We start from the raw sequence: 11,885 nt of genomic DNA, 5'->3' as shown, positions 1-11,885 counted from the left end.
CGAGCTGAAGGACTGTGGCTCTTTAGGAACAAGCAACATATAGCCATAGCCCTCAAGGAAATACAAAACTGAAGCTTCAGTTCCCTGGGTACTGAGGTGCCCTTGAAGGAAATCACTCATCCACTTCCCTGTGAAGCTGCTCCCAGAGACAGCCTGCGTGTTGTGCAAAGGAGTTCTCGTAAAAATAGGCATTGCTTACCAGGCTCCATTTCCGCAGCTGTAGGAGGATGAAAACCCCGAGAAGTCATAAGAAAACTGAACAATTTTACTGACAAATTAAAGGTCGGGGAGGCAGCAGGAGAAACTGGTCAGCTGTAAGTTCAGAGGGAGCCACACTGAACATTTCAAAGCCTCCACTTCAATTATGAAGGGAGAATCCGAGGTCTGGGAAGTGGTCCCGGATGGGTGTGTGCCCAGCATTAAATATGTCCTCTTGTCCTTAGAAGGGCTTAAGCCTTTTAAGGAGGGACTGGACAGCAGGAGAAGAAGGGGTGGGAAAGAGAGTGCACACGCAGGAGAGAGGTCTGCTAGGAGCAAGTCTTGCCCTGTTCATAAAATTATAGAGAGTAAGAAGCACTTTAGAGATTGCTGTTTCCAAAATGAAAACCAGAGTTATTGGTGAGTGACTGTTCAAGCTCCTCAGCTTGGCAATAAAGGTTAGCACTGGCTGAATGAATAAGTGGCTCTGGTGGCATAGTGCCTAAGGTATTTGATTGCTAACCAGAAGGCTGGCAGTTCAAACCCACCAGCCACTCCTCAGAAGGAAGATTGGGCAATCTACCTCCGTAGAGATACCGCATTGGGAACCATACTTGATATATTGTAGGAGTCCCTGGGTGATGCAAATTTTTAATATGCTTGGTTGCTAACTGAAAGGTTGATGGTCTGAGACTTGAAAGAAATGGTCTCCATGTGGTGGAGTTAACTTGGTGGTATATAATATATATATTATTGGTGCATGCCATTGAGTCAATTCTAACTCATAGAGACCCTGTAGGATAGAATACAACTGCCCCATAAGGTTTTCTAGGCTGTAATCTTGATGGGAGTAAATTGCCAGGATTTTCTCCCAAACTGGTGGGGGGTTTGAACCTCTGATCTTTCTGTTCCCAGCTGAGTGTTTAACCATTGTGCCACCAGCATTCTTTTACATACATGAAATAGAAATGAAGCATCTGTGTGTGTGTGCATGTTTGAATGTATGCATACACACACACACACACACACACACATATGTATATATGCTGGACTGTATGAAGAAGAACAGGACTTCAAGATTGGAGGAAGACTCATTAACAACTTACAATATGTAGACAACACAATCTTGCTTGCTGAAAACAAAGAGGACTTGAAGCACCCACTGATGAAGATCAAAGACTACAGCTATCAGTAGGCATTACACCTCAACATATGGAAATCAAAAATCATCACAACTGTACCAATAAGTAAATCATGATAAACAGAGAAAATACTGAAATTGTCAAGGATTTCATTTTACTTGGATCCACAATCAATGTCCATGGGAGGAAGCAGCAGTCAAGAAATCAAAGATGTACTGTATTGGGCAAATCTGCTGCAGGAAGACCTCTTTAATGTTTTCAAAAGCAAAGATGTCACCTTGAGGACTAAGGTGTGCCTGACCCAAGCTGTGGTATTTTCAGTCACTTTATATACATACAAAAGCTGGGCAATGAATAAGGAAGACCAAATTGATGCATTTGAATTACAGTGTTAGTGAAGAATACTGAATACACCACAAAGTGCCAGAAGAGCAAACAAATCTGTCTTGGAAGATGTATGCTTCTTGGAAGCAAGGATGGCAAGACTTTGTCTTACGTACTTTGGACACATTATCAGGAGGGACCAGTGCATGGAGAAGGATGTCATTGCTGTGAGTCAGAACCAACTCTTAACAACAACGCAACAACAAATATAGATAGATAGATAGATAGATAGATAGATAGATAGATAGATATAGATAGATAGAAAACAGAAAACCAAACTCACTGCCATTGAGTTGATTCTGACTCATAGAGACCCCCTTTGGGTTTCTGAGGCAGTAAATCTCTACGGAAGTAGATTGTCCAGTCTTTATTCCATGGAGTGGCTGGTGGGTTTGAATTGCCAACTTTCTGGTTAGTAGTCAAGTGCCTTAGGCACTATGCCTACAGAGCTCCTATATCATATACATGGCATACTATATATAATATACAGGAGCTCTGGTGGTGTAGTGCCTAAGGCATTTGACTGCTAACTAGAAGGCTAGTACTTCCAACCCACCAGGCACTCTATGGAAGGAAGATGGGGAAATCTACTTCTGTAAAGATTTACCACCTCGGAAACCCAATGGGGGTCACTATGAGTCAGAATTGACTCGACAGCAGTGGGTTCTGATTTTATGTATAATATACCCAATTTTCACAGTCCCTATTTTATTATCCACATTTTTTAGATAAAGAGAGTGAGACTCAGAAAGTTTAATCAAGATGTTTCTCAGCTCATAAGTGACAAAATGGTTGTCAACTTTTCCTAAGTCATATGAACCTTCAGGAGCACCTGAGATATTTCTTCCTCTAGGAAGTCCTTCTTGTTGCCTCTTGTCTGGGTTAAGTGCCAACATCCCTGAGTTTCTACTCCTTTCTAGTACCTGCCACTTGTATTGTAAGGGTCCATCTGAAGTTCACTCTATGGAATGGTCATCAGTATGAACCAACCCAGCAGCTATGTGGGAGAAAGACCTAGTGAGCTGCTTCTGTAAATATCACAACCAAGAAAACCCTATGGGACAGTTATCTCCATCACACAGGGTCACTGAATCAAAAATCAACTCAATGGCACCTGACACCCACTGTGCTACTAGACTTTCAGCTCCCTGAGTCAGGCACCATGCCGGTCTTGTTTGATGCTTCTCCCCAGCTCCCCGGCACCAGTCAGTGATTGTAGGAAAGTGAGAGACTGGCCTGAACTTTCTGGGTCCTTTTTTCCTTCCTTTCACAAGAGCTATGGATGCTACTGAGACTTCCTTTCTCATTCAGAGTCCATCCTCCTCCTCTTCATCATCTTTCCTTCCTACATCTGCATAAAATGCTACTGTTACCTCCCAGCCAAGAAGAAAATTACTCAATACTTGATATTGCTCCCAGATATAAGTAATGGAAAAAAGTACCATTAATTTTTTCACTTCAGAGATATTTGTAATTTTAATAACAGAAATAATTGTCATCTATTGAGATTCAAATGATAGTAACAGCACTCTGGATGATAATAGCTGATTTTCACTGAGAGTTTATTGTGTCCCCTTCTTTTTGCAGGTATTTCCTCATTCGAATTCTCACAACAACACAGCTGTGGGCCATGTAAAGTTTCATCATTTTCATTTTATAAATGAGGGAAGTGAGGCTCATTAATGCTAAATCATTACCTGAAATCACACAACAATAATTCAGACCCTAAGGCATTTGACTGCTAACCAGAAGGCTGGTGGTTCAAACCCACCAGCCATTCCTCAGAAGGAAGGTTGGGCAATCTACTTTCGCAGTGATACCGCCTCGGAAACTCAAGGAGGGGTCTCTATGAGTCGGATCTGACTCTACAGCAGTGAGTTTGGTTCTGGTTTTTAGCTCTATTTAATTCCAAAGTCAATAAACTATCTCTTTTATGAGAAGCCATGGTGATGTAGTGGTTAGCTCTGCTAACCAAAAGTCAACAGTTCAAACCTACCAGCCTGCCCATGGGAGAAAGATGTAGCTGTCTGCTTCCAGAAAGATCATGGCCTTGGAAACCCTGTGGGACAGTTCTACTCTGTCCTTTGGTCACTATTGTTGTTGTTGTTATGTGCCATCAAGCCAGACCCAACTCATGGCAACCCCTCCATGGGTTTCTGAGGCAGTATCACTACGGAAGTAGATTGCCCCATCTTCCTTCAGAGGAGTGGCTGGTGGGTTTGAACCGTCAGCCTTCTGGTTAGCAGTCAAGTGCCTTAGGCACTACACTACCAGAGGTCACTATTACACAATGCAATGCAACCAATGCCATGGAGTTGGATCCGACCCATAGCAACCCCTCCTTGGGTTTCTGAGGCAATATCACTATGGAAGTAGATTGCACAACCTTCTTTTTGGGGAGTGTCTGGTGGGTTTGAACCACCAGCCTTCTGGTTAGCAGTCAAATGCCTTAGGCACTATGCTACCAGAGCTCCCAGAGGTCACTGTTGTTGTTGTTGTGCTGTTATGTGCTGTCGAGTCAGCCCCGACTCATAGCGGCTCCTCCTTGGGTTGCCAAGGCAGTATTACTACGGAAGTAGATTGCTCAACCTTCCTTCCGAGGAGTGGCTGATGGGTTTGAATGCCAGCCTTCTGGTTAGCAGTCAAGTGCCTTAGGCACTATGCTACCAGAGCTCCTATTAGTAGGAATCAAATCGACGGCAGGTTTTTATCATGTGACTTCCAGAAAATCAGTGAATACAAGGAACAAGGGAAATGATCAGATACTGAGCATCTTATACATGCCAGGCACTTTTATACACTCCATGCATGTTAAGCCATTTAATAAGTTAATGCATCCAAAATTAAAGTTAGTGCCCTCTTCTGGATTGATATAAAGGTGACTTAATGGATCTAAGTTGATTCAGAGAGGTTAAGGCAAACAACTGGACCAAATGACCTTGTACAACCCCTTTCTGGATTAACAGACAATATTCTAAAGACATATGAGACCACATGGAAGACCAGCAAGATAAATACAGAGGTCTTTAAGTACCATTTTATCAACTAGTGAAGGCAAGACTCCTCCATTTTTGCCTAAAGGTGGTCCCCACAGGACTGCATGGTGTGGCCCTGCTTCACCTGGCTGACAGATGAAGTCTCAGCACAATCTCTTTGCATTCAGAGTGGAACGGCAATTATTTAACATTGCCACAGGTCTGCAGACTCCGCTGGATTCTTTTGCATCCCACTTTAAGCCTTTCCCTTGGGATAGCTTACACAGCTCTATCTTTTTCATGACAAACTATCCATCGATAGGACTGGAAATGAAATCAAGCTTTTGTTTAGCAACCAGTCTGTTCATTTATTTCCCAAGTTCATGAGTTTATATGCATGCTGTTCTTAATGGGCAGTGCATAAAAATGTCTCTTTTTATTTTCTTTTCATTTACATTGTTGCCCGTAATGGCTATTATCAAGCCATTAGAGACAGGAAAGCACTGTTTTGCCTTCCAAGATGGTCTGCATTTTTGTATGTGTGCTCTATGCAGATTGGCCAATATGCTAAACTTTCTTTTTTACTTCTTCCTCTGATACAGATAGCTTCATTTCAGCCACATAATTTTTTCCACTGATGCATGGCATTACACACACAGAGAGACACACACATACACACAGAATCTGCTTTTTCAATCAAAATGAAAACTCTGGGGCAGGAAGTGTGGAATAAGTTTTATTCCATATCAAAATCTGAGGCATTGGTATGTAAATCTAGAGTCTATGACACCATGGTCTTGGTTTAAACAAAGGAATTGATGGTCTGGGTCCATGCACAGCCCATTTAAAGTTCTCATAGTCAACTAAAATCATTTTTTGATTGTATCAGAGAGGCACAAGCCATATGGGTAAAAACTAGGAGCATTGTTCTCTATCCAGATGTTTCTAAATGTCTACTTAATGCATACAGACAAAACAATCAAATTTAGGAATTGACTTTTTTATGATTTAATTGCATAATGCCTAAGGCACTTGACTGCTAACCAGAACGCTGGAGGTTCAAACTCACCAGCCACTCTTCGGAAGAAAGGTTGGGCAATCTACTTCCGTAGCGATACTGCCTCGGCAGCCCAAGGAGGGGTCGCTATGAGTCAGGGCCAACTGGATGGCACATAACAACAACAACAATTGCTTTTTGACAATGTTGTGTGCAGAATCTGGGTGGGTGATTCAATTTTTTCATGGGAAGAAGAAAAGAAAGAATTCATTGTTGTTTAGGTAACATTTCAGGAGAGGTGGGTAAAAGGAAGGCAACTAGTATTTGTGGATATCCATCATCTTCTAGGTCTTTTAATAAACATTATTTCACATTATCATCATTAAAAATCTATAAGAAAGCTCATGGTTAGAAATTCACACTACTTCTATGAAGCAACATCTTAATTTTATTGTCGATCAAGGTGGGGCAAATAGTGATGGTTGGCAACTAGGAAAGGTCAGATTGACAAGAACACAAATAGTGAAGGAAAGCTGAGGCTTTCAGTAGCTAAAAAATGTTAAGGTCAGTCCTGTGATTGATATTAAAGCCTGGAGTGACAGAATGTATTAAAGAAGTAGTTATCAAAAGGGAGTGATTTTGCCTGTTATGGATTGAACTGTATCCCAAAAAATATATGTGTCACCTTGGCTAGGCCATGATTCTCAGTATTATGTCATTATCCTCCATTTTAGGAGCTCTGGTAGCATAGTGCCTAAGGCATTTGACTACTAACCAGAAGGCTGGTAGTTCAAACCCACCAGCCACTCCTCAGAAGGAAGGTTGGGCAATCTAATTCCATAGTGATACTGCCTGGGAAACCCAAGGAGGGGTCACTAGGAGTTGGGGCTGACTTGATGGTACATAACAACAACATCCTCCATTTTCTGATCTGATGTAATTGTCCTATGTGTTGTAGATACTAATCTCCATAATGTTAATGATGAAGGATTAGAAGCAGTTATATTAATAGGGAAGAATATAACCTACAGGATTAAGTTGTTAGGTTGTATCTTCAGTCAATCTCTTTTGAGATATAAAAGAGATTAAACAAGTGGGCAGAGATGGAGGGATCTCAGTACCACCAAGAAAGAAGAGCTGGGAGCAGAGTATGTCCTTTAAACTTGGAGTACCTCTGCTGGGAACATTCTAGACCCAGAGGAAGACTGATGGCAAGATTTGGAGATCACCAAGGAATGTCAGGCCCACAGATGTTCAAAGGAGACAAAGATCTTCCCCTAGAGCTGCCACAGAGAGAAAGCCTTCCCTTAGGGCTGGTACCCTGATTTCTGCCTTCTAGCCTCATAAACTGAGAAAAAAATATATGTTTGTTAAAGCTATCCACTTGAGGTATTTCTGTTATAGCAGCACTAGGTAACTAGCCTCCCTAGGGCACATCTGGCAATGTCTGGAGACATTTTTGATCGTCACATCTATAGGTGGGAAGACCACTAGAATGTGATGGGTACATCCTATAACGTACAGAACAGCCCCCCGCATCAATGTCAATAGTGCCGAGAATGAAAACTGCCTCCCCGCCACCTTCCAGCTGAGGAAACTGGTGTTCTGCATTTTACAGTCCTGGCCACTTTTATATAACTGCATTCTAACTAGAATCTGTAAAACAAATGGTGTGGCAACAGCACATGCTTTGGGAAGAAGCATAAGGCAGAAAAACTGGTTGCAAGTCCTGGTCTTGTGCATCAAGATCCTGTGATGACTCGTGCATGTTGGACAAGTAGATGACCCTCTTGATGATTCAGTGTCCTCATCTGCAAATTTGAGAAAATACCAGCTGCAGTCTCATTGGGTTGTTGTAAGGATTAAATGAGATAACACACATAAGGAGCTTCATGAGACACCAGTCAGAGTAAATGTTCAGCCACCAAGTTGTTATTTTTATTTTCATTACTGTTATTACTTCTTTGGCTATTTCCATTTTCTGGAGAGCACTCAGTTTTTAATATTTTCTTTTTTAAAAAAGCTTTTATCTGAAGGTTAGGCATATCTGCTTTCACTCATGCTTGATTACAGACTGCAGCAGAATCAGAGAGACAGGGAGAGGGCCAAGCTGCAGTAGGGAGCTGTGGCTATTTTTAAGAGAAATGCTCTTCTATGAACAAGTCCACAAACTTTTTCAGTATAGTATCTTCAGTGTCTTCCTGGCATGTACAGAACCTCTGGAAAGCTGCAGTTCCCTCTACAGAACATAGCAGCATCTGGCTAGGACTCAGCTAGCCAGGGTTGGTCTCCCCCAGGCAGCTCATGTAAAAAGTCTTCAGTGGGTTAAAATCATTTTCATCAAGTGTGAGAAAGACTGGACTACAGAGAGGAAAAAGGATAGGGATAGATGGAGGGAGGCAAAACACATGAGACACATATTATTGAACTGAGAAAGTTCAAGAAAATTGCCCAAGGTCCCACTGCAAGTATGAGGGGATGCCAACATTCAGACTCTGGAAGTCCCTTGCTCTGTAGCCCTCTGCTATTTTTCCTCAGACTAAAAGGAATTCCCTGATTAGAGAAGCTATAACCAGGATCCTGAACCTGGGTACTTACAAGAAAGGCAGACAGAGGCAATCTTGTTATTGGTAAGACATTGTAAAGAATGAAATGGAATGTGTTGTTTACTGCTTAGAACAGAAAGCAGGGAAATAGGAAATATCTACCAAACTCTCCCACATAGAAAATAAACTTTCCATTGGAAGACAAGAGTAAATTCTCGTGTTGAATGTCAAATCCCTCTGCTAGCTGTGTATCTTCTGCCTATGCAGCATCAGCCGTGGACCACAGCCTTGTGTGCCAACTGTGAGATGCCACTTCATCCTTTGGGACCTTGTGAATGACTGGGCTATTCTTCAGGCAAACTGTTATGCTACTCAATGGACACCAGTCACTGAAAGGAGTAACTGAGTAACTGTAGAACTCTGAAGAATGTTCAAAAGTTGTCAGTGATATCTATGAAGGGTTCTTGAGGTTCCTCTTCATCATCATCACCACCACCATCAACACCATTACCACCACCAACATCATCACCACCATCATTATCATCACCACCACCATCACTACATTATCATCATCACCATCAAGATCACTACCACCATCAACATCATCAGCATCACCATCACCACTGCTATTCATCCTCTTTATCATCATCACCATCACCACCACCACCACTACAACTACCACCATCATTATCACTATGATCAGATACTGAATTAAAATCAAAATACTTCATTTAGTTCTCACAGTATGATTCAGGTAGGTATGATTAACAAACCTTCTTTTCTTTATAAAGAAAACTCAAGGTTTAATGGAAGAAGTAAGTTCTTCAGGAAGAAGTAAGTTGTCCACACTTGGCAGGATATTCCTGAGTACAGAGCCATTTGTTGACATCCTGCCTATTCTTCCAGGCCTGATGCAAATGTCTTATCTCATTAAGTCACCCGAATCCTCACTAGTCAACCTCAGGGCTACTGGTGCATTCTTTACGATAGTATATCCTGATGTGCATTGTGCCTAGTGTTATATAGCTAATGGAGTATCACATCTAGCCAAGAAATGAGAGAGTAGAGACTCTTACTATTTTTCCAGTGCATAGTCAACACATAATGCTTTAAATAGTTGCAATATTGGTGGCCTTAGGGTAAGTTTCACAAGATTGTGGATCTTTTCCTAGATCCAAATTAAAGCAGTAAAATATGTGTTTATCTATTTAATAAGGTTGTAGTTGAAGTACTCCCAGCTTGAAAAAGAACAAAAAAATTATGTTTAACTCCAAGGCTGACCAAGTCACATGTTTTCTGTAAAAAAAACACTTTCCAGTACAGAAAGAATTTTTTTTTATTTAGCCTTTGTAGGATCCTTGGGCCCAGGGCCAGACCACTGTAGCCTAATTCACTATGAGCTATTAGTCCTTCACAAGGTTAGAACTCTCACCAGACTGTGGTTAATTTACTTGTTTGCCAGGCAGTGAGCTCCTGTACCACAAAGACCTTTCCCCATTTATCTCTGAGTCCCTATCCTAGCACAAAACCTATGCTAAAATGGTTGCTTTGTATAAATTTTTGGGTGAATGAATGACTCTGTTTTTTGCTTATCAATTTTCCCAAGTGCAAAATGCAAGGAAGTGAGCCCCAGGAAGCACACTAGTTCTCACATGATAAAAGGATATGGAATCTAATAATATTAACTCTGGTCCAGAGCAGTGATAGCTGATGTAACTTTTGCTCCTCTGCAGTTTTAGAGAAGATAAAAATGGCTTAATCAGTCTGTCAGAGCCATTAATTTGGCATTATCATTGCAAGTGGAATGCATGAGTACTTGTTAGGAAAAAAAAAATTCAGAGGATGCTGCACAACTCTTTTCCCTTCAACTCTACAGTTACAGATCAAGAATAACTGCACTGGTCACCACTCTCCTCCTCCCTACATCTCCACTGAATCCCCAGAAGAAGAAAGAGGAGGAGGAGAAGGAGAGGGAGAAAAAGAAGAAGAAAAAGGAAAAGGTCAGGTAGAGGAGGAAAGAGGGAAAGGAGGTGGTAGGAGAGAAGGAGGAAGAGGTAGGAGAAGGATTAGTAGGAGAAAAAGATCAATCTCCATGCACATTATCTCTGTGTGTGAGAAAAGGTAATACAAAGTAGGGAGCAACTGGAGTAAATCCATCTGTGCCCTCTACTCAAGACACAAACAAATGAGATGGGGAATTAGGTCTCCAATGGGATCCAGAAAGATAGCGAAGTCAACTGGTCATTGAGACTTCTCCAAGACACAGGCATCTGTGATGGTTAAGGTTATGTGTCAACTTGGCTAAGCCACAATTCTCAGTGGTTTGGCAGTTATGTAATGATCTATTTATCTTCCATTTAGTGATATAACGTAATCACTTCCATGATGTGATCTGATGTGATTAGCCAATCAGTCGTAAGGGGAATTTCCTCAAGGGTGTAACCTGCATCCAATATAGATGGGTATCCTGGCAAAGCTTGCTGGCTTTTTTGCTTGCTCTGGATCCTGCATTTGGCTCATCATTATCTGACCTCTGTTTCTTGGAACTTGAGGCAGCAGCCTGCCATACTGCCTGACAATCTTGGGATTCTTCAGCCTCCACAGCCCATGAGCCAGCTGCCTGATAATCTGACCTGCTGAATTCTGCAACTACATGAGTCAGGAGAAGCCTCCAACCTGAAGTCTAACCCATGGACTTGGGGCTTGCTAGCTTCTACCACTGTTTGATCCATTGTCTTGAGATAGATTTCTCTATATATGCATGTGAAAGCTGGATAATGGACAAGGAAAATCAAAAAAGAACTGATGCATTGAAATTATTGTGTTGGTGAAGAATACTGAACACACCATGCTCTGCCAGAAGAATGCATAAATCTGTTTGAGTCAGAATGCTCCTTGGAAGTGAAGATGGATAGACTTTGTCTCATTAATTTGGACAAGTCATCAGGAGGGACCAGTCTCTGGAGAAGGATATCATGCTTGGTAAAGAAGAGGGTCAGTAAAAAGAACTTCAATGACATGGACTGACACGGTGGTTGCAACCATGGGCTCAAACATATCAACGACCATGAGGATGGTACAGGACCTGGAAATACTTCATTCTGTTGTACAAAGGATCGCTAGGAGTCAGAGCAGCTTGATGGCACCTAACAACACAACAACAATATGTGTGTGTGTATATATATATATATATATATATATATATATATATATATATATATAAAAGCTTTGCTGATTTAGCCTCTCTAGAGAACACAGCCTAAGACAGCATCTCAAAATCACATCATCCCTAGCTGCATGGAGGAAGAGCTCCAGATGGGGAATATGAGATTGATGGAGAAAGGAAAAGGTGACTTGTAGCACCTGAAAGACTTCCACAAAACACGGACCTGCAAAAATCATTAGCACCCTTCTTCGCCACACTGAGTGCCATTAAAAGGATAGGTGGGTTGTGTGGGACAAGTACGGCAGCACTCTTTGGCAGAGTCATGGTGAATATTCCTTTTAATATACTGTTTCATCAATTTCATAATATTTTGTTGAAATTTTTTTTTGCATCTATATTCATAAGATTCTGTCTCCACACTTATTCAATCTATATGCTGAGCAAATAATCTGAGAAGCTGGACTATATGAAGAAAAA

The sequence above is a fragment of the Orycteropus afer genome, unplaced genomic scaffold (genome assembly GCF_000298275.1).
Source record: "Orycteropus afer afer isolate SDZICR_OR568_19922 unplaced genomic scaffold, OryAfe1.0 scaffold00067, whole genome shotgun sequence".
Classification (NCBI taxonomy): Eukaryota; Metazoa; Chordata; class Mammalia; order Tubulidentata; family Orycteropodidae; genus Orycteropus; species Orycteropus afer.
This window is presented reverse-complemented; position numbering follows the sequence as displayed.